The sequence below is a fragment of the Triticum dicoccoides genome, chromosome 6B, assembly GCF_002162155.2.
Source record: "Triticum dicoccoides isolate Atlit2015 ecotype Zavitan chromosome 6B, WEW_v2.0, whole genome shotgun sequence".
Classification (NCBI taxonomy): Eukaryota; Viridiplantae; Streptophyta; class Magnoliopsida; order Poales; family Poaceae; genus Triticum; species Triticum dicoccoides.
Window position 1 is genome coordinate 216,046,557 of NC_041391.1, and position 27,562 is coordinate 216,074,118.

Genomic DNA, 27,562 nt, shown 5'->3' on the forward strand with positions numbered 1-27,562 from the left:
TCGCCATTGCGTACGTACCACGGATTTCTGCCTTCCATGAACCCAACCAGCGACGGTGTCAGCTAATGAATTGGTCACCCTGTGGCCCAGGGATACGCTACGTACTTCCATCCGTGTGTTGAGCGGCGTGCGAGTGAGGGCGCAAAAGCAAGTTGATCAAAAAAGAAAAGAAAAATATGTGTATCATATAGTATCTAGTGTATGATACCAGCGGCGGTGCCAAGATCAGAAGTCTGTGATGTCATTTCAAATCTGTGATGTCAGAAACATGTGTTTTCATCAATTTTATAGAAAAAAGTACATGATTTCTACTTGTGTACAAAGGATTTGTCAAAAACCCGTGTGGTCAATTGACCACACTCCTCTCAACGAGGCTTCGCCGCTGTGTACTACCATCTTCATAGTGCATACAATAGCGAGAGAGGTGTTTTGGAGGCCGAGCTCCATGGAGACCTTTATTTTTAAAATTTTCAAATTGAAACTTTTATGATTCAAAAAATTCTAAAAATAAATATGAGTGTATGTAAGGATGTAACCCACTTGACAATTAATAATTACTTGGAAAACCTACTGATGTGTCATTCCTGTCCGCCAACAAAGGTTGCACTCTCATAATAATGAACAGGGAGCGAACTAAGGCTATGTGAATACTACTAGATTTGTCATTAACAATATTTACTTACATGTACTTACACATGCCTACAAAAACTAATGGTCAAAGTTATAGATAAAAGAAAGTTTTCATCAAGGTTTGAATTTCAACTTTTGTTTTTTGAAATTCAACTTTTGTGTTTTTGAATTTCAACTTGATATTTACCTGAATCGGAGGACCTGCATTCAGGTCCATTGGGGTTTTCTCGCCTGCCAAGACCGCGGGGCGGCCACACCAAAGGAATCTCAGCAATTAATGTCATTAGTGCGGAGAAGTTTTAGATAAAAGAGAGAGTCAAAAGGTTCAAATTTCAATGTTTTTTTGAAATTTTGATGAGTAACGAAATGATTGTAACCTCAAAATATCGAACTAGATTCATACAATTTTCCGACCAAGTTTAAATTAGGTCAAAATTCTTTCAAATTAACTGGATTTTGATAGATAGAAGTATGAAAGAACTTCAGTTTTTTCTTCTTCTTTGCATTACAAAGGACAAGATAGAGAATTACATGTCTATAATTGTGAGAATTTGGAAGATACTACATTTCTCACAATATATGAGCAATGATGGCAGGTTGCTCATAATTGTGTGGTCTCATCCTATCTGCCTACCTTTATCACAAATTGGTTGCAATTTCATAAGGGTATCATTATGCCAATTTACAAATATTGAAGGCATTGCTCTTTGGAGAGGTAAAATTCTAAAAAAGAAGAAATCCCCCTCTTGCTGCTTGGAATCTGGTTTTTTGGCCTAAAATCCAGGGACTATTAGGAATTATAAATCTTTAAATTAAAATGATAGAGTTTTCCTAAAAAGTGTGCACAAATTTCTTAATCACCATGGCATCTGTGTGGTTCACCTAGTTTGGGAAGCATATTACCAGCATGGGCAACCACCAGGTCAAACGGCTAGTTGTTCCTTTTGGTGGAGGGACCACCTCAAACTTCTACAGTTGTATAAAAGCTATGTCGCTTGCTCTGTTCAAAATGGCCAGAAAATTCTTTTCTAGGAAAACACCTAGAATAGAGGGACAAAATAAGAGGATTGGTCACATCTTCACTCTTTTGGCCGTGATTCTAATATTCCTCTACCTGAAGAAGCATGCAACATGGACGATATGTCTGGCCTTTCCTTAATGCCTCTTTCTGAAGAAGCTTTTGTCCAATTAAAGGAAATAAACAATATGTTGCTTGTTATTCAGTTCTATGCATGTAAATAAGATGGAGAAAGGCAAACCAACCTGTGGTTGGATGGTTAGAGGGACTGTGCTATCCCCAGCCCACCAGGGTTCAAATCCTGATACTTGTATTTATTCCTGGATTTATTTCAGGATTTCTGGCGATGCGCATTCAGTGGGAGGAGACGTTCCATCGACGACGAGGTGCCTAGGTGACTTTATAAATTTCAAGATGATATGCCGGCTCAGTCTTTCGGGGGTACTCATAGGGGTAGGGTGTGCGTGTGCGCGTTCATAGGGGTGAGGGTATGCGCGTGTATATGAGCGCTTGTGTCTGTACTGATGTTCAAAAAAATAAGATGGAGAAAGATGGGAGTAGTATCTGGCTTTTAGAAATCTTTGTTGGATATATATATATATATATATATATATATATATATATATATAGGGGGATGAACTCACTTGAGAAAACAAATTGGTTAGAAATCGTTTGAATACAAAGAAAAATTCACCACTCACTTGTTTTCATTTTGTATGTTTCTTATTTGTAATCTTAGGTATACCATTGTTATGCTAACAAAAAAATTGGCCAAAAGCTATGACTTCTGAATAAAGTTGTCATGATGGCTTTCCTTAAAAAGAGCTTTATATCATTGTGATGCTAATAAAAATTCTGGTAGTCTGGCCTTCCTCTTGAAACAAGAAAACCCGGGTTTTTTCATTAAAATTCTGAACTCTACTATTTAGCCAAAATGAAGTAGGCCATTTTCCTTATAATTTTATATCCCATGGGTTTCGTCATAAATTGGCACCGACCAACCTCATAGAAGATTTCCTAGACTGGGCGTCCATGGATGCAGTTGAGCCTCCCTAGTTTTAGGCCATGCAATGAGCCAAGCGTGAGAATCCGCCCACTTCAGTTATAAAAAACCTATAAATCCTCCTAGATTTAGGTTGAAAATGGCTTGACTTCTCGTTTTCAAGAAAATTGCCGATCCGGCCAATATAAGGCACGATTTAGGCAGGTTTCACGTTTGAGGCACAGTTTTAGGCTGCTTTCCCTATGTGAGCTAAGCATGCGTTCGTTCTTTGTGTGCTTCATTCAAATATCAATATAGTATTGTTTTCTCGTACACACATTGCACTATTGATATGAAAAGTTTCACATACATGCATGTGACCTAAGTCAACAAGGATATTTAGAGGGAGGGTGTGTTACAAAAATTCTCGTAGGAAGATGGGAACAAAAGTTACGGATCGCGATCAAGCATACAGTTATATTCAGCCCAAAGGGCTTCCATTATGGTTAAGGATCTCCTAATTAAATACACAATATGGTCGATCATTGGATCGAAAATGAGATGGTGAACGCCTTAATTATGTACGCTCACGCGTGGAAACCGTGCTAGGATGTTGAAGCACTTGGGTAACAAAATTTCAATGACTTTTTTTTTGAAATTTCGATGGGTAAAAAATAACTGTAACCTTAAAATGGCGTCCAATAGTAAATCAATTTGGTGAAAGATCATGAGTTCCCTTCTATCTTGAATTGACCACCTGGATTTCATGGGCCATTTCGAACACTTGCAATGGTTCATGTTCAAAAGCACTCCCCCAAGCAAAAGCATTTCTCCAAGCTCCTACAAATGGTGCACATATTTCTTAATCACCATCTTTCACCTGGTTTGGGAAGCATGTTACCAACATGGATTACCACGGGGGCAAACTGCTAGTTGTTACTTCTGGTGGAGGGATCACCTCAAACTTTTGCACTTGTATATTGCTTGCTCTGTTCAAAATGGCCAGAAAGTTCTTTTCTAGGAAAACACCTGGAATGGAGGGACAAACTAAGAGGAGGCCACATCTTCACTCTTTTACCCATGATTCTAATATTCCTCTACCCTAAGAAGCATGCAACATGGATGGTATGTCTGGTCTTTACATATGCCTCTTTCTGAAGAAGCTTTTGCCCAATTATAGGAAACAAACAATATGTTGGTTGTTATTCAGTTCACCAATTGATCGGGGTGTTTGGCAATATCGTCCGGGAGCTACCATGTATAAAGTTTCTTAGGCGTACAAAATTATGCATGGTGAGCATATAGCCATACCTGCCATCAAGTGGCTTTGGAAAACATGTTGTCACCTTAAGCGCAATTATTTCATGGTTGCTCCACAGTCCACAATAGACTAAACATCAGAGCCCTTCTGCATAAACATTTGTGGTATGTTTGTTTTGCATGTGTGTGAAACAAGTCTATTGTGAGTTTTCGCAAACATGTTTGAATTATCTTTGCCCTACTTGGGAGCCAGGGCACCATGGTGTCCAGGAGGAAATCAATCAGGTGAAAGATCATGAGTTACCTTCTTTCTTGAATTGACCACCTTCATCTCATGGGCCGTTTGGCACACTCGCAATTATTTCATGTTCAAAAGCATTCCTCCAAGCTCCGAAAACTTCAGATTAAGTCGATTTGATAGATAGATAGATAGAAATATGAAAGAACTTCAGAAATTTCGCATATTTCTGTAGTTTTCATTTTCTTCAGTAGCCACCGCGTGACGGCGTGAGTGTGTCCGTGCAGTGGTGTATGTGTGTGTTGTAGTCTCTCCGTTCATAAATGTAAGTTGTTCTAACCTTTTTCTAAATAGAATGTGTATAGACACGTTTTATTGTGTTTGTTCACTCATTTCGATCCGTATGCAGTTCATATTAAAATATTCAAAACATCTTATATTTACGAATGGGGGAGTATTTGGTACTACTAGAACGCCTTACATTTAGTAACGGAGGGAGTATTTCTGAAAGAAAATGAAAATATATTTAGAAAAAGGGTTTGTGCTTTGAATAACACGTCACTCTCCAAAATGTCATTAACTAGAGGAAGTAGTATTCGAGTCGATCCTCTGAACTGGGCAATAAGTTTGTACTTTTCAAAAAAAAATCTCATATACCTGGTGATGTGGCATGACTGGAACACACATAGCCTGCCAAGCCCGGGCCCGGTCATGGTAATGGTCAAGACAAGCAAGTTGGTGGACTACCTCTGCCTGGAGTCATTCTTGTTTCTTGTATTCAATCCAATTGAGTAGACCCAGCCAGCACCCAAAACTATTCCAGATTTGAAGAGCCTGATGGCGCGTTTGTCGACCGACCCCAGCCAAGCGTGACCGTTCGCCCTCGTCAACAAGACTCTCCTCCTCGGCTCCTGTCCCCCTGATCATGTCCTCTCTCGCGCGCGCGATCACCAACTATATAAGCACACCTCACACGAGCATGGAGAGGAACGAGCACGCATCATCAGAGTGGACATCAAAAGGGGCAGAGTTGCGTGTCACTGGGACAGACTACGTGACAGGGCGCAGATGGCAAGTGTCGTGCGGCAGCTGGCCGGCAGCAGCCTCGTACTGCCGGCCAAGTCGCGGTCGCGTGGCCGGAGCGGGTTGTGCTGCCGGGCGAACCTGCGCGGCGTCGGAGGTAACAGCACTAGTACCACCACGTCCGACCAGCGGCAGCTGGTGAGCAGCATCGACGAGCTTACGCTCGCCCGGGTAGACCCCGTTGCGGGCGCCGAGGACCGCGTCGTGATCGGAACGGGAGATGACGGCGCCACGGAGGTGGGGAAGCTCCGCGCAGTCGCGGAGGCGGCGGCGGACCGGGTCCAGATGCACGACATCATCGGCCGGCAGAGGGACAACTGGAACCACCTGCTGCTCCACTCCACCAACTCCCTCACGCTCGCCGCCTGCGTCATGGCCGCGCTCGCGCCGGCGTCGACGAGCCTGCTCGCGCTCAAGGCGTCCACGGGGGTGCTCCTGGCATCGGCGGCCGTCACGATGGCGGCGGTCAACAAGATCCAGCCCTCGCAGTTCGCTGAGGAGCAGCGCAACGCCACGAGGCTGTGGCGGCAGCTCGAGCGCGACGTCCGCGCAACGCTCGCGCTCGGCGCATCGTCCGCGACCAAGGATGACTTCTTCCAGGAGGCCATGGACCGGGTGCTCGCGCTCGACGCCGCCTACCCGCTTCCGCTGCTCCCCGGCATGCTGGAGAAGTTCCCCAACACCGTCGAGCCCGCACGCTGGTGGCCGAAGAAGAACCCGGCTCGTCACAGCGCCTGCAAGAAGATGTCGTCCAACACCAGGCATGGCGCCCGGCGAGCTTCCATGGCCGGCGACAACGGCTGGACACCAGAACTGGAAGAAGAGATGAGAGGGCATCGCACGGGTGCTCAAGGCCAAGGACGAGCAGGAGTACCTGTCGTTCGGTAAGGTGGTGCTGAAACTTAACAGAGTCCTCGCGGTTGCCGGCCCGGCGCTGGCCGGCACAGCAGCGATCGCCGCAGCGTTCATCGGGTCCGGCGATGCCGGGACGTCTTGGGCGTCCGGGGCGGCGATCCTCGGCGGCACTCTGGCCGCGGCGGTGAATACGGTGGAGCACGGCGGGCAGGTGGGCATGGTGTTCGAGCTGTGCCGCAACGTCACGGGGTAAAGATCCAGGACGACATCGAGGACAACCTCGACGAAGCCAACGTGGAGCGGAGGGAGAACGGCGAATTGTTTGAGACCAAAGTGGCGCTGCAGCTTGGCCGGAGCCCGTCTGACCTCAGGCAGTTCAAGGGGATGGCCTCACCGTCGTTCAGGGACGAGGACATTAGGAATTTTGCCGGGGAACTTTTCTAGCTAACTAGTCATGATGGTGCAGTGCTGACTTTGTGGAACTGGAATTAAATTAGATGACATATTTATTGGTTGTTGATAATTGAATAAACATAAAATGGGACTCAAACTCAAAATAAAGGAAAACTGGGGCTCTTGGCCGAGAAATTATTTCTCATGTTTATTATAGTTTTTGCTATTTTTCATATCTCTGAATTGTCATTACCTTGGTTGTCTTTTTTTCTGTATGATGATTTTTCTTTGATTTTTTTTAGAATGACTTAACTGTATTCGTACTCAACAAAATTATAGATACAATGATTTGGATGACAGATCCAGAAAATTACAAAATAATTCCTATAACTGGGAATCACATTGAGATTTTAAGAATCGTCTTCTTTGTGGTATCAATCTTTGCAACATGAAATACTGTCAAGACTTCGGTAGAAAGGCCGCAGCCAAATCGGAATAACGACACCGCCACCCGTATACCTACACGAACTTGACTATCTTCATAGGCTTCAAAAAAATCTCTTATCTCATGCATGATAAAGAATAAGAAGACGTACTTGGGCTGTGGATAACCACCTAACAGTAAAGGTCGTTGAACCACAAAATCTTCAATAGAACATCAAAGCATGACTCCAAAGTTAGAACCAATCGCATCAACAAAAGCAACAAAAAACACCAACACAAACTCATTTGATCCATATAAATGAATATGCAAGAATATAAATCTAAAATACGCAAGGTCCTGGACACCAAACCTACAATGTGTGCGTGGGTCGTGGCCCAGAAACGCATGTTGGGGCGATTTTCTTTCCGGTATCACAATGTGTGGGCCTTTTCTTTTTGGTTTGCCTTGGTCTTTTTGTTGAGTTTATTTTCATTTTATGTTTTGTGAGCTAGTTCTTTTGTCATGTTTCTTTTTTGTTTAACTTTTTAATAGTTTTCAAATTTATTTTGTGTTTCTCTTTGCCTGTTTTTTTTCCTTTTTCTTATTTCTTTTTTTTTCTTTCATTTTGCCTTTTTTAAAGAGCATGAAACTTCCGATCTATTCATAATTAATTACGGCAATACACAGAACACCAGAGGTAACAAAAATAACAACTAGGTCCAGTGATCACCTAGCGACAACTACACGTACTGAACGTGTCGAAGGCGCGCCGTTCTCAAGTCTCTCCCTCATCGGATCCAGGCAAAACCTTATTGTAGTAGACAGTCAAAAAGTCGCCATGCTAGTGCCCCATAGAATCAACACACCAAAGAAACAATCATCGTAAATTAAGAAAGTCATAGATCGGGAGGATTAAACATGTGAAGAACAAACAAAGAAGAACAATGACAGGATCCTAACAGATCCAACAAAAATCAGCACCAATTTGATTCCACGAGATCCGATGAAAACACACCTCCACACGCCCTCCGGCAACATTAGACACACCATCAGGATGGGATCGAATGTAGGAAGCATTATCCTACCGAGGGACTTCGTTGTCACCACACAGTCCCAACTAAGACGCTAAACCCTAATAAGAACGAGAGCAGGGTCTCTCCCGCCGATGGGGGCCCAAGGTCCTCCAAGGCCCAAATGCCTTTGGAGGCGCGGCGGACAAGTGCCGCCACCGACAGGAGAAGGAAACCTGATTGCCTGGGAAGAGGAAAGAGAGCGCCTAGCTTTTCCTGTAGCCCTAGTTTAGCATTGCAGCAAACCGAAATCACCCATCAAGAGTTGTTTTTTGTTAATCATATAATTCAAAAATATTCATAGTGTACTAATAATGTTTTTAAGTGTGTCTTTAAAAAGTGTTGTGTATTTTAAAAATATGTCATCTTGGATTAAAAATGGTCATCATGTATAAAAAAAGCTAATCCTGTATTTAAAAAAAATTGTAGTGTTTTCTTAGAAATATTCATTGTGTATTAAAACATATTCATCATTTGTTTTTAAATTTTCACTTAAAAAATTCATCATGTATTACAAAAATAGTTTGTTGTACTGAGAAAGTTCATTATGTATTTTAATTGTTCACCGTGTAGTGTATATAAAAAACTTTTAGTCGCTATTAAACTTTTTTAGTATATTTTGATAAAATGCTCACTATGTATTAAAAATGTCCACGCATTAAAAAATCGTCATATATTTGAAAAATGTTTCATCTAACTGAAAAAATGTGTTCACACATTTTGTAGCATCAAATATCTACCATATGGGGGTGAATGGTATATATGACAAATTATTCGAAAGAAAAGATTTTATGAATCAAATAGTCTAGTAATACTAATAGAAATGATGTTGAACTAAAGAATAACTAGAACAGACAGCAAATGACTCAGAGGGATAATTGGCTAGAAGTACTGAGTCAAAGACAATAACATATGCTAGATAGAAGAATAACTAAGTAGCAGTACAAGTAAGCAAGCCTGACAAACAAATAGATAGCCTTTAGTACAGCAAGACAGAGAAGAAAGCTACACAGCATGCATCAGAATAAGATAGTTCTCAGCAAAGTCTTCACAACAATCACAGAGAAAGTAGATATGGGAAGTTCTTCACAACACTGAGAAAATACTGAAAGTAAAGACCGTGAAGAAATAGAACCCATAAGCTTGGACAATGATAATAGTTTTTTTGTTGAAAATAATACCAACAATTGCAATGCAAATTAGCACATTATATACCAATACAATATATTTTTAGATTATAGTCCCTCCGTCCCATAATGTAAGATGTGACACTATATTAGTATCAAAAAACGTCCTACATTATAGGACAGAGGGAGTATCTATTTAGTGTTATAATCATTAATAGTTTTTCTTACAAACTTGATCAAACTTTGCAACGTTTGACTTTAGACAAAATTTATAGGCCTTCTTTTGGGAGACAGAGGGAGTAAAAAAATTGTAGCCGTATAGTGCTCCAAGTTGCACGCGTATATAATACAATGTATGTATGGACCACAAGAATAAAATTAAATGAACATGCGTAGTTAGTGCAGGATGCCCCATAAGATTGCTAGGGTTGGGGCGTTTGGCAGAAATTATCTAGAAATCATAGAGTTTAAGAAGTCGTGATCATAAGTGTTCCACCTTGAACAAAATTTCAGAAGGTAATCTCACAAATGGCAACTCCAAATTAAAGAGAAAACTATTGGAGCAAGAGTATGCATGAAAGAGTCTAGAATAAAGGACAAGTGTGCCGAGATAGTACATGTGGCAATTACATCACCCATTAGAATGGATGTGCTATGTTTAACAGTTTAAAAATTCTAAATAGTACATATTGCAGAATATGATGCAATGAATAGGAAATCGAATGGTCATCAACACCTGGATTTGCCACCTCTCAGCCATTGGATATAGTTCATCCAACAATCCATATTCTAGGTTATTCATATAAATATAGGGGCTAGTAAATTTAAAATAAGAAATTCATTTCCTTCCTCGCGAATCATATTGGGCAAGATACAACTCTACGCCAACTTGGTTCTCACACTTCTAGAATTCGGAATTTTCTTTGTCTCATTTTTTTATTAGAGAATCAAATAAGCATGAGAAAGATTCTTCTAGAAGAAATGAGACTAGAAGGACGAGGCACGCTTCACTGCCCCTGTTGTGCCACATGAATTTCACATGAAGTTTTTCTCTTTGTGTGTTGGCGCCTAGGGAAACAATGAGTTGTGGTTCCTTTCTTTCATGTTGGGTTTTGGTGGGCCTTTTCTGTCAGTGATCTTATGTGCCCGGTGCTAATGGACTCACACGGGTGAAGGTGTGCGTTGGACAGTGAAAACTTAGCGGGGAATCATTGAGCAAGAGAACCATCAAGCATTTATTCCGGTGGCGATCCAGCCGCCGTCGAGCTCTTACCTTCCCACCTCCGATTCCACCCGGATTTTCACGGCTCGGGCTGATTAAGGGGTGATCTAGCATCACTTCCCGGCCTTGGCGTGTCATTTGGCGATTGATTTGGAGAGTTAGGGTCAGCTTCAAAAGCCCGATTCGTTTTTCTCGGGCTAGGGTTTCAGGTTTTCAGCGGCGATGGGATCGAAGGCTTCTGGGGCATCGAGTTCCACCTCCGCCTCTGAAGTTGAGAAGATGATGGCCGAACTAGGCCTTCGGGAAGAAGATTTGGATGATGTAGTCTTCGACGAGAAGGCGACGCCACCGGATGTGACAAGATGGATGGTTGTTGCTAGGGTTCACATCGATAAACCCTACAGCCAGTACTGGTTCTTTAAGAACATGCGGGCCGCTTGGGATCTGGCGCATGAGGTGAAATTCCGGCCTTTAGAGGATAATCTGTACACAATCCAGTTTTTCTGCCTTGGTGATTGGGAGCGTGTTATGCAAGAGGGGCCGTGGAACTTCAGAGGAAACACCGTCATTATCACGCCCTATGATGGAATAACCAAGCCGACAGAAGTAGTGCTGGATAGTCTGGACATATGGATTCAGATTCATGACGTCCCGGACCTGTATGCTCATCTGGTGACGCCGATTGCGGCTAAAGTTGGAGAGGTGTTGTTCACAGAAAACGTGACTCAGGATTTTGCTGGAAATTTTTATCGAGTGTGGGTCAAGATCAATGTGAACAAGCCCTTGAAGAACGCTGTGACGATGATCCGCGACGGAAAACGCCAGATTTATCGAGTCAAATATGAACGCCTCCCGGACTGGTGTGCCGTTTGTGGACACTTAGGTCATGTTTATAAAGAACATGGCGATGGCATACATCCTCCCTCTGCGCTGTTTTTCAAGGATCTAAAGGCTGCATGGAATATGAGGGTAGGGGCTGGACCTGGACGTGGAAGAGGACGCCGCGGTGGATGGCGTGGTGGCCGAGCTGGTCGTGGCAGGACTTCTGAGTACCCTGATGATGACGAGGCCCGTTATCCTAGCAATGGTTACCCTGATACAGTCATGGATGAGGGAGAGGAGAACAGGAAGAGATCAGCGGGGGAGCAGAAGGAGGGCGCACTTCTGGCCCTACCGTCAACCATGGGTAGTAACTTGGAACTTGTCAATGCATCTGTACCGGTTAGCCCTTCATCTAAGCAAGATCAGAAAAGGTCTCGTATCATCACTGACAAGAGCTGCCTGAAGAAGGGTGCTGTCCCAGAGAAACAACATGATGCAAAAACGGCGACCTCCCGAGTGGAGGATCGCCGAGCACAATGAATATCCTATGTTGGAATTGTCGCGGTGCTGGTAAAGCTGCGACAATTCGAGAGCTTCGCGATTTAGCGAAGCAATTTGCCCCCACCGTGTTGTGTATAGTGGAGACTCAGATATCAAAAGCACGAGTGGAAAGTCTTGCCGGTACTTTAGGTTTTAATCATGCTTATGTTGTTAGTAGTTCTGGTCGTAGTGGAGGCTTAGGCCTTTTTTGGAATGATGGAATAAAGTTGGATGTTTTTGGCTACTCTGAGTATCATGTGGATGCAAAAGTTGCCATGCCTAACTATGCTGAATGGAGACTCACGTGTGTTTATGGTGAGGCGCAGGTCGGAGAAAGATACAAAACATGGGACAAGTTGAAGGCAATCTCAAGCGCTAGCTCGCTGCCATGGCTATGCATCGGGGATTTTAATGAGGTTTTGCACCTACATGAACATGTGGGGTCAGGGCAGAGGAGAAGATCCCAAATACAAGGCTTCAGAGATGCAGTGGATGTTTGTGCTTTGGTTGATCTGGGTTATAATGGGAAGCCGTGGACCTTCAAGAAGAAAACGGCCGGAGGTTACTGTCACGTTAGGCTCGACAGGGCACTGGCTACATCTGACTGGAATAACACCTTTCCACATGCATATTTGACGCACGAGACAGGCGCCTCGTCAGACCATTGTCCCCTTCGTTTGCAGTTGGAACTAGTACATGCAGCAGCGGCAGGAGGCAAACCATTTCGTTATGAGTGCTATTGGGAACGCCATAACAGTTTCAGTGAATCGCTAGATGCCATGTGGAGCGGGACCCCCCGTGGTCAGACAGCGGCGGATTTAAGCATTAAACTAGAGAACTTGTCGGCATCCTTGAAGCAATGGAGTGGGGATAACATTGGATGTGTATCTAGGAAGATAAAAAAGCTGAAAAAAGAGCTTGCATTTTTGCAGAATGACCCCCAGCGCTTGTCTCCCTCACATGCAGAGACGAAAATATCGGACCAACTAGTGGAGCTTTATCACATGGAGGAAATTCTGCAGCGACAACGTTCCAGGGTTGATTGGCTAGCCGATGGCGATAAGAATACCAAATTCTTTCAGAGAAGAGCCAGCATGCGGAGAAGGAAGAACCTGATCAAGAATTTGCAGAGATCTGATGGGACGTTGACACAAGATCCGGAGGAGATGGCTTCCCTGACAAATGAGTTCTACAAAGATTTATTCCAATCTGAAGGTACCACAGGCATCAACGAGGTGCTGAACACTGTACCTGTGAAGGTGACGGCAGCTATGAACGCCGACTTGACAACTCCTTTTACGCCGGATGAAGTAAAAACGCCTTGTTTCAAATGTACCCCATAAAGGCCCCCGGCCCTGATGGATATCCGGCCCATTTTTTTCAAAGGCATTGGGAGCTGTGTGGAGGAGAAGTAACAAGTGTGGTCCTACGTATCCTCCAAGGGGAAGAGAGCCCGGATGTGATCAACAAAACACTCCTAGTGCTCATCCCTAAGGTCAAGGATCCGATTCTACTAGCACAATTTAGGCCGATTAGCTTGTGCAACGTCATCTATAAGATAGCCTCCAAGGTTCTGGCTAATAGACTCAAGTTGATCCTCCCAGAGATCATATCAGAGGAGCAATCAGCGTTTGTACCAGGGCGCTTGGTTACAGATAATATCATCACAGCATATGAATGATTGCACTTTATGAAAAGGAACAAGGCCAAGAGAAATAGATTCTGTGCGGTCAAGCTGGATATGATGAAAGCCTATGATCGAGTTGAGTGGAGTTATCTGGAGGCGATCATGATCAAGTTGGGTTTTGCACCATCATGGGTGGCCTTAATTATGAGAATGGTGAGGTCAGTTAAATTCTCTGTTTTTTTAATGGTGGTAAGATGGAAGAGTTTACTCCATCCAGAGGGATCCGTCAGGGGGACCCAATTTCTCCATATCTGTTTTTGCTTGCAGCAGAGGGCCTTACGTGCCTTCTTAAAACACAAGATGAATCATCGCACCTCAGTGGTATTCGAGTGGCTCCATCGGCTCCGCCGGTAAGCCATTTACTCTTTGCGGATGATAGCCTGCTGTTTGTCAAAGCCAGTTCAAATGGTGCTATTGAGTTGTCCTCCCTTTTGGATCGATACTGCAATGCTTCGGGCCAGAGGATCAATTTATCAAAATCTTCAGTGTTCTTTAGTAAGGGGTGTCCCAACTCCTTGCGAACCGAGGTAATGCACACTCTCAGTATTACAAATGAATCTCTGTCTGAAAAGTATCTGGGCATGCCCATGGATGTTGGAAATAGCAAGAATGGAGCTTTAAAATTTATAAAGGACAGAGTTTGGAGTAAAGTTAAGGGCTGGTTGGAAAAGCTTCTTTCTGCGGGAGGAAAGGAAGTTCTTATAAAATATGTGGCCCAAGCGGTCCCTGTTTATTCAATGTCCTGTTTCAAGTTACCACGAGGACTATGCGAGCATATAAACACCCTCATACGTAAGTTTTGGTGGGGAAGTAAAGAAGGACAGAGGAAGACGAGTTGGGTCTCGTGGAGCACAATGACAAGGCCAAAATATTGCGGAGGTCTGGGCTTTCGTGACATAGAACATTTTAACCTGGCACTCCTAGCAAGACAGGCATGGAGGGTACTGATGGATCCGGATTCGCTAAGTGCTCGTGTCTTGAAAGCTAAATATCATGTGAATACAGATTTTCTCCAAGCCAAGTTGGGACCAGCGCCATCCCAAATCTGGAGAGCAGTCATTGAAGGTCACGACATCCTCACCCAAGGTCTATTCCGCCGCATCGGGACAGGAGATAGCACTCTTATATGGCAACACAATTGGCTCCCACGAGTGCATAATATGAGACCGATTGTAAGCAGGATCCAAAATCCCCCTACTCGTGTGAATGAGATCATATTACCGGGTGCTGAATGGAATAGAGCAGTGATAGATGAGGTATTTTTGCCCTCGAATGCGCAGGCAATCTATGAAATCCCATTATGTACAAGGCACATAGAAGACTTTTGGGACTGGGTACATGAGAAGAATGGTGTCTTCTCTGTGCGTTCGGCCTACTGCATGCTTGTGGAGACCAAAATGAGGAGGGAGGCCTGGCTTGAGGGTCGAGCGGACGTGTGGAACGGTGAGGGTGAGCAAAGAGCATGGTCTAAGTTGTGGAAAGTGGATGTTCCCTCAAAGGTTAAGATCTTCTTGTGGCGACTTGCTCAAAACTCAATCCCAACAACTGATCTACTAAAGAACAGAAATATGTCGACGACCTCAACTTGGAAACTGTGTGGTGCAGAAGATTCATGGCAACACTCATTGCTTCATTGTAGCGTGGCAAGGTGTGTTTGGGCTCTCCAGGATTCTGACCTTGTTGAGGTCCTCCAGACTACTTGTGAACCAGATGCAAAGAGGTGGATATTTGCGATTAGAGAGCTGGTCTCTTCTTCTGAATTCATTCAGGTTGTGGTGACTCTTTGGGCCATATGGTATGCACGGCGACAAGCCACCCATGAAAATGTTTTCCAAAGCCCATTGGCGACACACGACTTCATCATGAAATATATCCGGGAACTAAAAGATTGTAAGCCAGTACAACCACCTCGTTAGGCCGCAGCAACCCCAAGTCGAAACAGAACAAGATGGATCCCTCCTTCGCCCGGAGTGGCAAAACTGAGAGTGGACGGGGCTCTTTCCAGGGATTTGAGCACAGGATCCTTTAGCGATGTGTGTAGAAAATTCCGATGGTGTGTTTCTGGGGGCTTCATGCATGACATATAATGGATTGTCTGATCTAGCTACTTTGGAGGCGTTAGCATGCCGCGAAGTGTTGGCACTGGCAGCAGATCTTCAGTTGATGCGAGTGCTGATTGCTTCTGACTGCCAAGGGGTTGTTAGAGCTATTCAAGAAGGCACGGGTGGAATTTATGCACCGGTTGTAAAGGAAATCAGAGATTCCATAGTTGATTTTCAACAGTGTTCCTTCATCTTCGAAGGACGAGAGACAAATGTCGAGGCACATAGCCTTGCTAAACATGCTTTTGGTCTGGGGCCCGGGCGCCATCTGTGGCTTATAAACCCGCCAGACATCGATTGTATTCCTATGAACTTTGATTAATAAAGCGAGCGTGTTTAGATTCAAAAAAAATCAAGCATTTATTTTTATTTTGAGGAAAAGAGAACCATCAAGCAGAAATGGCCTATCCCACTCAACCACTGCCCAGGCCCATGGCTTCCCACGCAAAAAAGGCTCACAGAACAGGGCAGCTGATGCAGCCCAGTTCTCGTTGGGATCGCCTCAAAAAATGGTTCTCGTTGGGAGGACCGAGACAAAATCGATGTGAGAAACTGAATCGGTGACCTGAACGCTCCTAGGAGTTTTACCCATAGGAAGCTTAGTGATTTAGAAGATGATAGAGTGGAGTTTCAATTAGAAGGCAACGTGGCACAATCCTATGAGTGAAAATGTTATGCAACATGTGGTAATGCTCGGATTTGTCATCTCTCGGTCGTTGGATGGAGCATATCCAACTACTAATATTTGAAGGTGTTGTCACATTAAGAGCATCTCCAATAGCTTGTCTATATGAATGTCTATACTCGTTTTCCACGACGTGAGCCCAAAACAGGCGTCCAACAGCTTGTCTATATGATCGTCCAAATATACACATCCTCTAAATCGACCTCGACAATGTCCACGCCTGGACAATGTGAAGGCGTTGTCTAAACTCAGCTGCAGTCATGATTTCTTCCTCTCCCCAGCGACGGCATACCTGTCATCGTCCCTGTATATAGATGTTCTGATGCAAAACTGAATGTGTATATGAGAGAATCTTTTTAGAACATTGTCTATATGAATATATAGACATCCAAATATACACATGCTGTTGGAGATGCTCTAAGTAGTGGTATTATAGGTATATATTTGAGTAGTTAACTAACAAACAACTATTTTTAAAACGTCTTAGACATAGTCACTCAGCTATTGGTGCCAGCAACACTAGGAGGTCATCGTAGGGGTCCTGAACCCGCGTCCCTCGCGTTGCCTGCCGCCTGGGCGACTCAGGCGAATCGGTAATCCTAGCCGCCGGGCCGCCGCAGATCCCGGGCCTCCCTCCGTCGCTGCTGGAGGAAGTGTAAGGGCATATTTCTTCCTATGTGGTTTTGGTGATTGATGATAATGCATTTACAGACTAATCGTGTGCATTGAGCATTTCAGATATCTCATGTCTAGGTACAAGATGATTCGGTGCCCCTCGGAGCCTAGTGAAGACGATGTTTCTCTACGTTTCTTTTCGGTGGATTTGAGTCGTAGGAAAGCCGTACTATTAAGAGGGGGTCCGCTTCGGAAAGGTTAGGATGGAATCAACACGTACACGTCTGTTCCTTTGCACCACCTTTCCTTTGCTTCTCTGGAGCACCGACCGTTTATCCGTGTCTTTGCAAAATGAAGGACTTCAAGTGGTAGTGTATTGTGGCATGCGGTAGTACTGCTCAAGGGAGCAGTAGTACTGCAGCTGCCCATGGTAGTACCTGCCAGGGACGCGGTACTACCGCGTGATGCGCTAGTACCACTCCTCGGGTGCGGTAGTACCGTGGCCTCTAGCCTAGCACAGTAACCCGCGCGGAAGTAGGGGCAGATGTAATTTTTTACATCCGCGCCCTACGCGGTAGTACCGCTCCCTGCATGCGGTAGTACCGTGTCGGATTTTTGCACAGATCGAAACTCGGCGGAAGTAGCCACGGATGTAATTTTATTCGTCTGTGCCTTCCCAGCCTAGACAAACCCTGCCATGCGGTAGTACCGCAAGGGTACACGGTAATACCGCTCCGGCGGTTCTACCGCTCGTTGCTTCAACGCAACAGGGGATCGTCTGGCTCCTGTCGTGCAAGCGGTAGTACCGCAGGCCCTTGCAGTAGTACCACATGTCGAGGGCTGAGTAAGTGGGTAACGGTTGGATTTTTCCTCTCACTATATAAGGGGGGTCTTCTTCTCCAAGTTGACTATCTCTTCCATCCCCAAGCTCCATTGTTGCTCCAAGCTCCATTTTCGCCCGATCTCTCACCCTAGCCAATCAAACTTTTACGATTCTCTAGGGATTGGTTGAAAAGGACCGGATCTACACTTCCACCAAGAGAAATTTGATTCCCCTACTAATCCCTTGCGGATCTTGTTACTCCTGGGTGTTTGAGCACCCTGGACAGTTGAGGTCACCGCGGAGCCATATTCCTTTTGAAGAAAATATGCCCTGGAGGCAATAATAAAGTTGTTATTTATATTTCCTTATATCATGATAAATGTTTATTATTCATGCTAGAATTGTATTAACCAGAAACTTAGTACATGTGTGAATACATATACAAAACATAGTGTCCCTAGTATGCCTCTACTTGACTAGCTCGTTTATCAAAGATGGTTATGTTTCCAAACCATAAATATGTGTTGCCATTTGATGAACAGGATCACATCATTAGGAGAATGATGTGATGGACAAGACCCATCCGTTAGCTTAGCATTATGATCGTTACAGTTTCATTTCTACTGCTTTCTTCATGACTTATACATGTTCCTCAGACTATTAGATTATGCAACTCCCGAAAACCAGAGGAACACTTTGTGTGCTATCATACATCACAACGTAAATGGCTGATTATAAAGATGCTCTAAAGGTGTCTCCGAAAGTGTTTGTTGGGTTGGCATAGATCTGGATAAGGATTTGTCACTCCGTGTTTCTGAGAGGTATCTCTGGGCCCTCTCGGTAATGCTCATCACTATAAGCCTTGCAAGCAATGTAACTAATGAGTTAGTTGCAGGATGAAGTATTACGGAACGAGTAAAGAGACTTGCCGGTAACGAGATTGAACTAGGTATGATGATACCGACGATTGAATCTTGGGCAAGTAACATACCGATGACAAAGGGAACAACGTATGTTTTATGCGGTTTGACCGATAAAGATGTTCGTAGAATATGTAGGATCCAATATGAGCATCCAGGTTCCTCTATTGGTTATTGACCGGAGATGTGTCTCGGTCATGTCTACATAGTTCTCGAACCCGTAGGGTCCGCACGCTTAACATTAGATGACGATATGTATTATGAGTTATGTGTTTTTGATGACCGAAGTTTGTTCGGAGTCCCGTATGAGATCACGGACGTGACGAGGAGTCTCAAAATGGTCGATACATAAAGATTGATATACTGGACCATGTATTCGGACACCAGAAGTGTTCCAGGTGGTTTCGGGTAAAAACAAAGTGCCAGAGGGGTTAACAGAACCCCCCGAGGGAACTAATGGTCCACCATGGGCCTTAGTGGAGAGAGAGGAGGGCCGCAGGAGGGCTGGCCGTGCCCCCCTGGGTCTGAATTGGACTAGGGGAAGGGGAATCCTACCAGGACTAGGAAATCCTAGTAGGACTCCTCTTCGGGCGCACCATAGGCTGGCCGGCCTCCCCCTCCCTCCTTTATATACGGGGACAGGGGGGCACCGTAGAACACACAAGTTTCTCTTAACCATGTGCGGTGCCCCCCTCCACAGTTACACACCTCGATCATACCATCGTAGTGCTTAGGCGAAGCCCTGCGCCGGTAGCATCATCATCACCGTCGCCATGCTGTCGTGCTGATGGAACTCACCCTCGTCCTCAACTGGATCAAGAGCATGAGGGATGTCATTGAGCTGAATGTGTGCTAAACACGGAGGTGCCATACATTCGATACTTGGATCGGTTGGATCGCAAAGAAGTTCGACTACATAAACCGCGTTACTAAATGCTTCCGCTTTCGGTCTACGAGGGTACATGGACACACTATCCCCTCTCGTTTCTATGCATCTCCTAGATAGATGTTGCGTGATCGTAGGATTTTTTTTGAAATTACTGTGTTCCCAACACCATTGTGGTGAAGCTTCGTGGTGTCGTTGGGAGCCTCCAATTAAGTTGTGGAGATTGCCCCAACCTTGTTTGTAAATGTTTGGTCGCCGCCTCCAAGGGCACCAATAGTGGAATCACGGCATCTCACATTGTGTGAGGGCGTGAGGAGAATACGGTGGCCCTAGTGGCTTCTTGGGGAGCATTGTGCCTCCATACCGCTCCAATGGAGACGTACTTCCTCTCAAAGGGAAGAAACTTCAGTAACACATCCTCGTCTCCACCGACTCCACTCTTGGTTATCTCTCACCTTTACTTGTGCAAGCTTATATTGTGTTGTATCCCTTGCTTGCTTGTGTGCTTGTTGTTGTTGCATCATATAGGTTGCCCACCTAGTTGCATATCTAGACAACCTACTTTAATGGAAAGTTTAATTTGGTAAAGAAAAGCTAAAAATTGTTAGTTGCCTATTCACCCTCCCCCCTCTAGTCAACTATATCAATCCTTTCAGGAAGCCACTGGGCAAAGCCTGGTGGCCGACGGCGGTGGCAGAGGCTCCCTCCCCTCCCACGCAGATTTGGGTGATGCGGGGCATCCATGGGCATGGGGGCACCTGCCCAGATCTGGATCGCTGGCAGCGCGGCATCTCTCCGGCGGCAGCATGGAGGTGGGCAGTGGCGGCGGTGCTACAGGGTCGATGGCGAGGACTGGTGGTGCGGCTGTTGGCGGCAACGTGCGGGTTGGTTGATCCAGCCCGTACATGTGGCTGGCTGGCGTCTGGGAGGAAGGGCCAGCAAGGGGCACCGGCCGGAGGCCTCTGCTGGCGATCCGGCGGAGCTTCTGGATCGGATCCGGTCGTCATGTCCGATCCATCCGGCCGTTTGGGCCGACCGGCAGCACGTGGAAGGGCCGGTAAGGAGATGCCGGATCTCCATCAGAGTACCAACGATGACGTACGTCTTCGTGGCGAGGTTCCGCTCGGTTCTAGCCAACCGCGAGATCGGGACGACGTGCCTTCCGGTGAAAATCGTGCCTGAGTGCGGTCTTGGCGGACGATGGCGGCGTCTCAGACGTCGTTCCCTTTTCGAGGCATTGTCGTTGCAGGTCACGTCAACCTGATTGGGAAGTTCCAGGGGAAACCCTAGATCTGGGTCTACCGGATCGGATGATGACGGCGCCTTCGGTGTCGTTCTTCCTCCTAGGGGCATCATTTTGGAGCAAGTGCTGGTTGGAGGGGACAAGAGAAGGAGCGGTGTTTCATCTTGCCCATTGATGACGCTGTATCTTGGCGGCATGGTGCAGTGGAGACTCAGTGCCTGATGCATAGAGATTGACTCGCGCAGGAGGATGACTCTATCTGGCATCGTGGTGCCGTCGGCGGCAGCTAGACCAGGCAAGGTACATGCAGCAGTACAGCTCTAATGATGGATTGGTGGCAGGTGGCTGTGGCGGCCTCATACCTGGCAGGCGTCCTTGTTGAGGAGTGATAACCCACAAGTATAGGGGATTGTTTATAGCCTTCTTTGGTAAATAAGAGTGTCAAACTCAACGAGGAGCTAAAGGCAGAACAAATATTCCCTTAAGTTCTATCGACCACCGATACAACTCTACGCAGACTTGCTTTACCGGAAACAAGTATGAAACTAGAAGTACTTTGTAGGTGTTGTAGGATAGGTTTGCAAGATAATAAAGAACGGGAAAATAAAAGTTAAGTGTTCTTTAAATAAAAGTGCAAAAAGTAAATAAAGCGAGTGTGGAAAAGTGGTGATAGGATTTGCGGAATTGTCCCTAGGCAATCAATAACAAGTACCGGTAATCATTCTTATAATTTTATATGAGGGAGAGGCATGAGCTAACATACTTTCTCTACTTGGATCATATGCACTTATGACTGGAACTCTAGCAAGCATCCGCAACTACTAAAGATCATTAAGGTCATGAAACCCAACCATAGCATTAAGTATCAAGTCTTCCTTACTCCCATACGCCATAACCCACTTATCCGCGTTTAGGGTGATGTCACCCCCGCAACACTGACAATAAGCAAACCATGAACATATTGCAACACCCTACAACGGAGGACCTCACATTTGCGCGAGAACGGAAGGCACTGTAGCAGCTCCAAAATAAAATATACAATCATACCACCAGGATCACGATTAACCCATAGGATAACAAAAATCTGCTCAAGCATCATAGGATGGCAACACATCATTGGATAATAATATGAAGCATAAAGCACCATGTTCAAGTAGAGGGTACAACGGGTTGCGGGAGAGTGGATCGCTGAATATAGATGGGGGAAGGTCATGGTGTTGACGGTAGCAAGATTGTTGATGTAGATCGCCGTCCCAATCATTGCCCCAGTGGCACTCCGGCGCCACCGAAAGCGAGGGGGAGAGAGCCCCCTCCTTCTTCTTCTTCCTTGGCCTCCCCCCTAGATGGGAGGAGAGTTCCCCCTCTGTTCCTTGGTCTCCATGGTGGCAGAGGGGCGGGAGCCCCTCCGAGATTGGATCTCCCTCTCTGTTCTCTTCTGTTTCGTGCTCCCCAGATCCAGTCGAAAACCGTTTCTTATATTCCTGAAGATCTGTAACTCCAAACGCGCTGATCTTTTTATACAATTTTTTTCCTGATATAAGCTTCCTTGCGCCCGAAGTAGAGCTCCAACCGACGTACGAGGTGAGCAGCATACACCATTACGCGCCAGGGGCCTGGGGCGCGCCCAGGTGTATCTTGGTCCATGTGGGCCTCCCTTTGAGGTGATTCCAACTCCTAAAAATCACAAATATTCCAAAATAATTCTCCATGGAGTTGCATCACGTTTGGACTTCGTTTGGTATTGATTTTCTGCGATACAAAAACAAGCAACAAATAGGAACTAGCACTGGGCACTGTATAAGTAAGTTTGTCCAAATAAATCATATAAAAAGTTGCCAAAAGTATGTAAAAGTTGAATAATATTGGCATGAAACAATAAAAAATTATAGATACGATGGAGATGTATCAGCATCCCCAAGCTTAATTCCTGCTACCTAACATAAACTTGATCATATGTCTAGTCATGGCATGAATATTAAGACATAAGTGATTCAAAGCAATAGTCTATAATTTGACATAAAGACATCAATACTCAGGCATCCCAATAAACAATCATGTCTTTCAGAATATCAACGCTAAAGAAAGCTATCCCTACAAAATCATATAGTCTTGTCATGCTCTGTCTTTGTAACACAAAGTATAAATCATGTACAACCCCGATGACAAGCCGAGCAATTGGTTCATACTTTTTAACGCGCTTCAGATTTTTCAACCCTCACGCAATACATGAGTGCAAGCCATGGATATAGCACTACAGGTGGACTATAGTATGATGATAGGGGTAAATATAAAGAAGACAAAAAAGTAAGAAAGTCTCACATCAACGCGGCTAACCAACGGGCTATGGAGATGCCCATCAATTGATATCAATGCGAGGAGTATGGATTGCCATGCAACGAATACACTAAGAGCTATAAGTGTACGAAAGCTCCATATGAAAATTAAGTGGGTGTGCATCTAATATTATAATGAAAAATTCCCACTAGTATATGAAAGTGACAACATAGGAGACTCTCCATATGAAAAACATGGTGCTACTTTGAAGCACAAGTGTGGTAAAGGATACTGACAATGCCCCTTATCTCTTTGTTTATTTTTTTCTTTTTTTTCTTTTTTATTTTTTCTCTCATTGTCCGGAGTCTCATCCCGACTTGTGGGGGAATCATAGTCTCCATCATCCTTTCCTCACTGGGGCACTGCTCTAAAAATGATGATCATCATACTTCTATTTACTTATAACTCAAAAGTAATAAAAATTACAACTCGATACCTATAATAAAATATGACTCTATATGAATGCCTCTGACAGATGATCTAGCGTAACATGTATGAAAAATGATGCACGGTGGTTGAGCCACAACTACTATGTCAGCTATATGATCATGCAAAGTAATATGACAATGAATGCTCAAGTCATCAAATGGAAGCGGTGGAAGTTGCATGGCAATATATCTCAGAATGGCCATGGAAAAGTCATAATAGGTAGGTATGGTGGCTGTTTTGAGGAAGATATAATAAGTCTTATGTGTGATAGAGCATATCATATCACGGGGTTTGGAGGCACCTGCGAAGTTTTCACCACGTCTCGAGGTGAGAAAGGGCAATGCACGGTACCGTAGAGGCTAGCAAATTGCGAAAAGGTAAGAGTGCAGACTCACATTAGTCATAAAGAACTCATATACTTATTGCAAAAGTTTATTAGCCCTCGAAGAAAAGTACTACTAAGCATGCCCCTAGGGGGATAGATTGGTAGGAAACGACCATTGCTCGTCCCCGACCGCCACTCATAAGGAAGACAATCAAGGATAAATTGCGCTCCAACTTTCATAGCATAACGAGAGATTATACGTGCATGCTTCGGAAATCACAAACCTTAACACCAATATTCTTACTTAACCACAACCATTTACTAGTACTTCCCACATGTTTATCATCTCTATATCGCAAAACTATTACAAGGAATCAAATATATCATATTCAGTGATCCACAAGTTTTATGTAGGATTTTGTGACTAACCATGCAATTGACCAATTCCATTTGACTCTCTAAATAGATATAAGTGAAGCATTAGAGTTCAATTCTTTCTACAAAATAACATGCTCTAACAAATATAAGTGAAGCAAAAGAGCATTCTATGAACATCGGTTTTCTATGTGAAGAGAAACAGGCAATCCAAACTTCAAATGATATAAGTGAAGCACATGAAGCATTCTATAAAGCCATACTCAAAAGATATAAGTGAAGTGCAATGAGCATTCTATAAATTAACCATGGACTATCTCATACCAGCATGGTGCATAAAAGCAAAGTGAAAACTAAATGCAAAAGACGCTCCAAGATTTGCACATATCACATGAACGAAACGAATCCGAAAACATACCGATACTTGTTGAAGAAAGATGGGATGCCTTCCGGGGCATCCCCAAGCTTAGACGCTTGAGTCTCCTTGAATATTTACTTGGGGTGCCTTGGGCATCCCCAAGCTTGAGCTCTTGCCTCTCCTCCTTCTCCTCATATCGAGACGTCCTCGATCTTCGAACACTTCATTCACACAAAACTTAAACAAACTTTTAGTGGCGGGGTTAGTGAAAATGGCAATGAACTCCCATCATGTATTGCTGCAACATTACTGTATAATTATAAACAAACATTACCCATTGTATGCTATCACAATTCTATGGCCCCAAGTCAAGGAGGCTTCAACAAGAATTCAAACATACGCAAATAATGAAGCTATAATAGCAATCTGTGAAAACAGGACAGTCTGTAAAGATTTGAACATCCACCATAGTTCTGTAAATCTCAAAATTCTGAGAAAATTAGTAAAAACAAAAAAATTGTATATAAAGACAGTGCAAAAGGTTTCAGAACCATTTGACGTTCCAGTAAAAAATGTAAAATCGCGCACTACAGCCAAAGTTTCTGTTCTGCACCGCACAAACCAACAAGCAATCTACCCATCCTAAAGGCAAATCTTGGCACATTATTTTTATATTACAATGGAATTGTACAAGGGGATAATTATTTTGTTGAAAAGTTTCTGTCATTAAGATTTATAAAGTTTCTATGAGCATGAACAAAGTTCAAGGAGCTCCCCCACTTCAACAATGCTTGTCTCTCTCACTTTCAGTTTCCTTTTTGAAAAGTTTTGTGTTCCCCTCTATATTTTTCTTAAACATTATAAAGCACTCAACAGAAATAAATGACTCTCTAAAACTTCCAGGTTGTCTCCCTGACAGCGCTTTCTTTAAAGCCATTAAGCTAGGCATAAAGTGCTCAAGTAATGGATCCAACTAGATCCCAAGGTATATCAAAGCCAATTTTAATTAACAATGATTTGGCATTTAGTAATGAGCACAAAGCAACATATATCAAGAAATGACGAAGCCTAACTCTCTTCCTATGCATCGGCATGTCATACCAGAACAATTCATCCACATCAAGTAAAGACCAATACATAGCATAAGTAGTTTCTTGCAATTTTATCATGTTGGAAACATAAAGAGGTGGAGATGTAGTTACTCTCTCATAATAATTGCAAGTAGGAGCAGCAAGCACATGCATATTACATTCATCAAAATCATCATGTGCAACGGTAAAAGGCAACCCATCAATATAATCCTTAACAAGTGCAAACTTCTCCGATATAGTGTAGTTTGGAGAATTCAAAAAGATAATAGGAATATCATGTGTGGGTGCAATAGCAAGTTCATCTCCAATAGAATAATTCATATTGACATCTTGGCCACAAGCATAGCAAGCATCATCAAAAAGGGATATTTCGAATGAACCAAGGTGATAATAGCAATTATCATAGCATTCATCCTTTGCTAAGAACGAAGGAACATTAAAGAATATATGAGTTGAAGAGTTACTCTCATTAGAAGGTGGGCATGGGTAGCTAATCCGCTCTTCCTCCTTTTGTTCTCCGCTCTCCTCCTCATCTTTTTCAACCAATGAGCTCACCGTTTCATCAATTTCTTCTTCCATAGACTCCTGCAAAATATTATTCTCTTCTTGGACAGCGGAGGAGTCCTCAATTTATGGTTTAACATAGGCATTAGAAGCATAATTATCATAACAATATTTTGAAGGAAATATGCCCTAGAGGCAATAATAAAGTTATTATTTATTTCCTTATTTCATGATAAATGTTTATTATTCATGCTAGAATTGTATTAACCAGAAAGTTAGTACATGTGTGAATACATAGACAAAACAAAGTGTCCCTAGTATGCCTCTACTTGACTAGCTCGTTGGTCAAAGATGGTTATGTTTCCTAACCATAGACATGCATTGTCATTTGATGAACGGGATCACATCATTAGGAGAATGATGTGATGGACATGACCCATCCGTTAGCTTAGCATTATGATCGTTACAGTTTCATTGCTACTGCTTTCTTCATGACTTATACATGTTCCTCAGACTATGAGATTATGCAACTCCCGAATATCAGAGGAACACTTTGTGTGCTATCAAATGTGACAATGTAAGTGGGTGATTATAAAGATGCTCTACAGCTGTCTCCGAAGGTGTTTGTTGGGTTGGCATAGATCGAGATTAGGATTTGTCACTCCGTGTTTCGGAGAGGTATCTCTGGACCCTCTCGGTAATGCTCATCACTATAAGACTTGCAAGCAATGTGACTAATGAGTTAGTTGCAAGATGAAGTATTACGGAACGAGTAAAGAGACTTGCCGGTAACGATATTGAACTAAGTATGATGATACCGACGATCGAATCTCGGGCATGTAACATACCGATGACAAAGGGAACAATCTATGTTGTTATGCGGTTTGACCGATAAAGATCTTTGTAGAATATGTAGGAGCCAATATGAGCATCCAGGTTCCGCTATTGGTTATTGACCGGAGATGTGTCTCGGTCATGTCTACATAGTTCTCAAACCCGTAGGGTCCACACACTTAATGTTCGATGACGATATGTATTATGAGTTATGTGTATTTGATGACCGAAATTTGTTCGGGGTCCCGAGTGAGATCACGGACGTGATGAGGAGTCTCAAAATGGTCGAGACATAAAGATTGATATATTGGACGGCTATATTCGGTCACCGGAAGTGTTTCGAAAAGTTTCGGGTAAAACCGGAGTGCCGGAGGGGTTACCGGAACCCTCCGGGGAACTAATGGGCCACATTGGGCCTTGGTGGAGAGAGAGAGGGGCGACTAGGGCAGGCCGCCCCCCTTCCCCTTGTGTCCGAATTGGACTAGGGAAGGGGAGCGGCGCCCCCTTTCCTTCTCCCTCTCCCTGTCCTTCCTTCCTCCTCTCCCCCTCTTGGTGGAATCCTACGAGGACTAGTAGTCCTAGTAGGACTCCCCTCTTGGGGGCGCGCCCGAGGGGCCGGCCGGCCTCCCCCTTGCACCTTTATATATGGGGGTAGGGGGGCACCCTAGAACACACAAGTTTCTCTCC

The 27,562-nt window shown here is 44.1% G+C and overlaps 1 pseudogene; it reads left to right on the top strand.

Moving 5' to 3' along the window:
* The first annotated feature begins 5,191 nt into the window (after positions 1-5,191).
* On the top strand, positions 5,192-6,603 carry LOC119321756 (annotated as a pseudogene).
* The last annotated feature ends 20,959 nt before the right edge of the window (positions 6,604-27,562 follow it).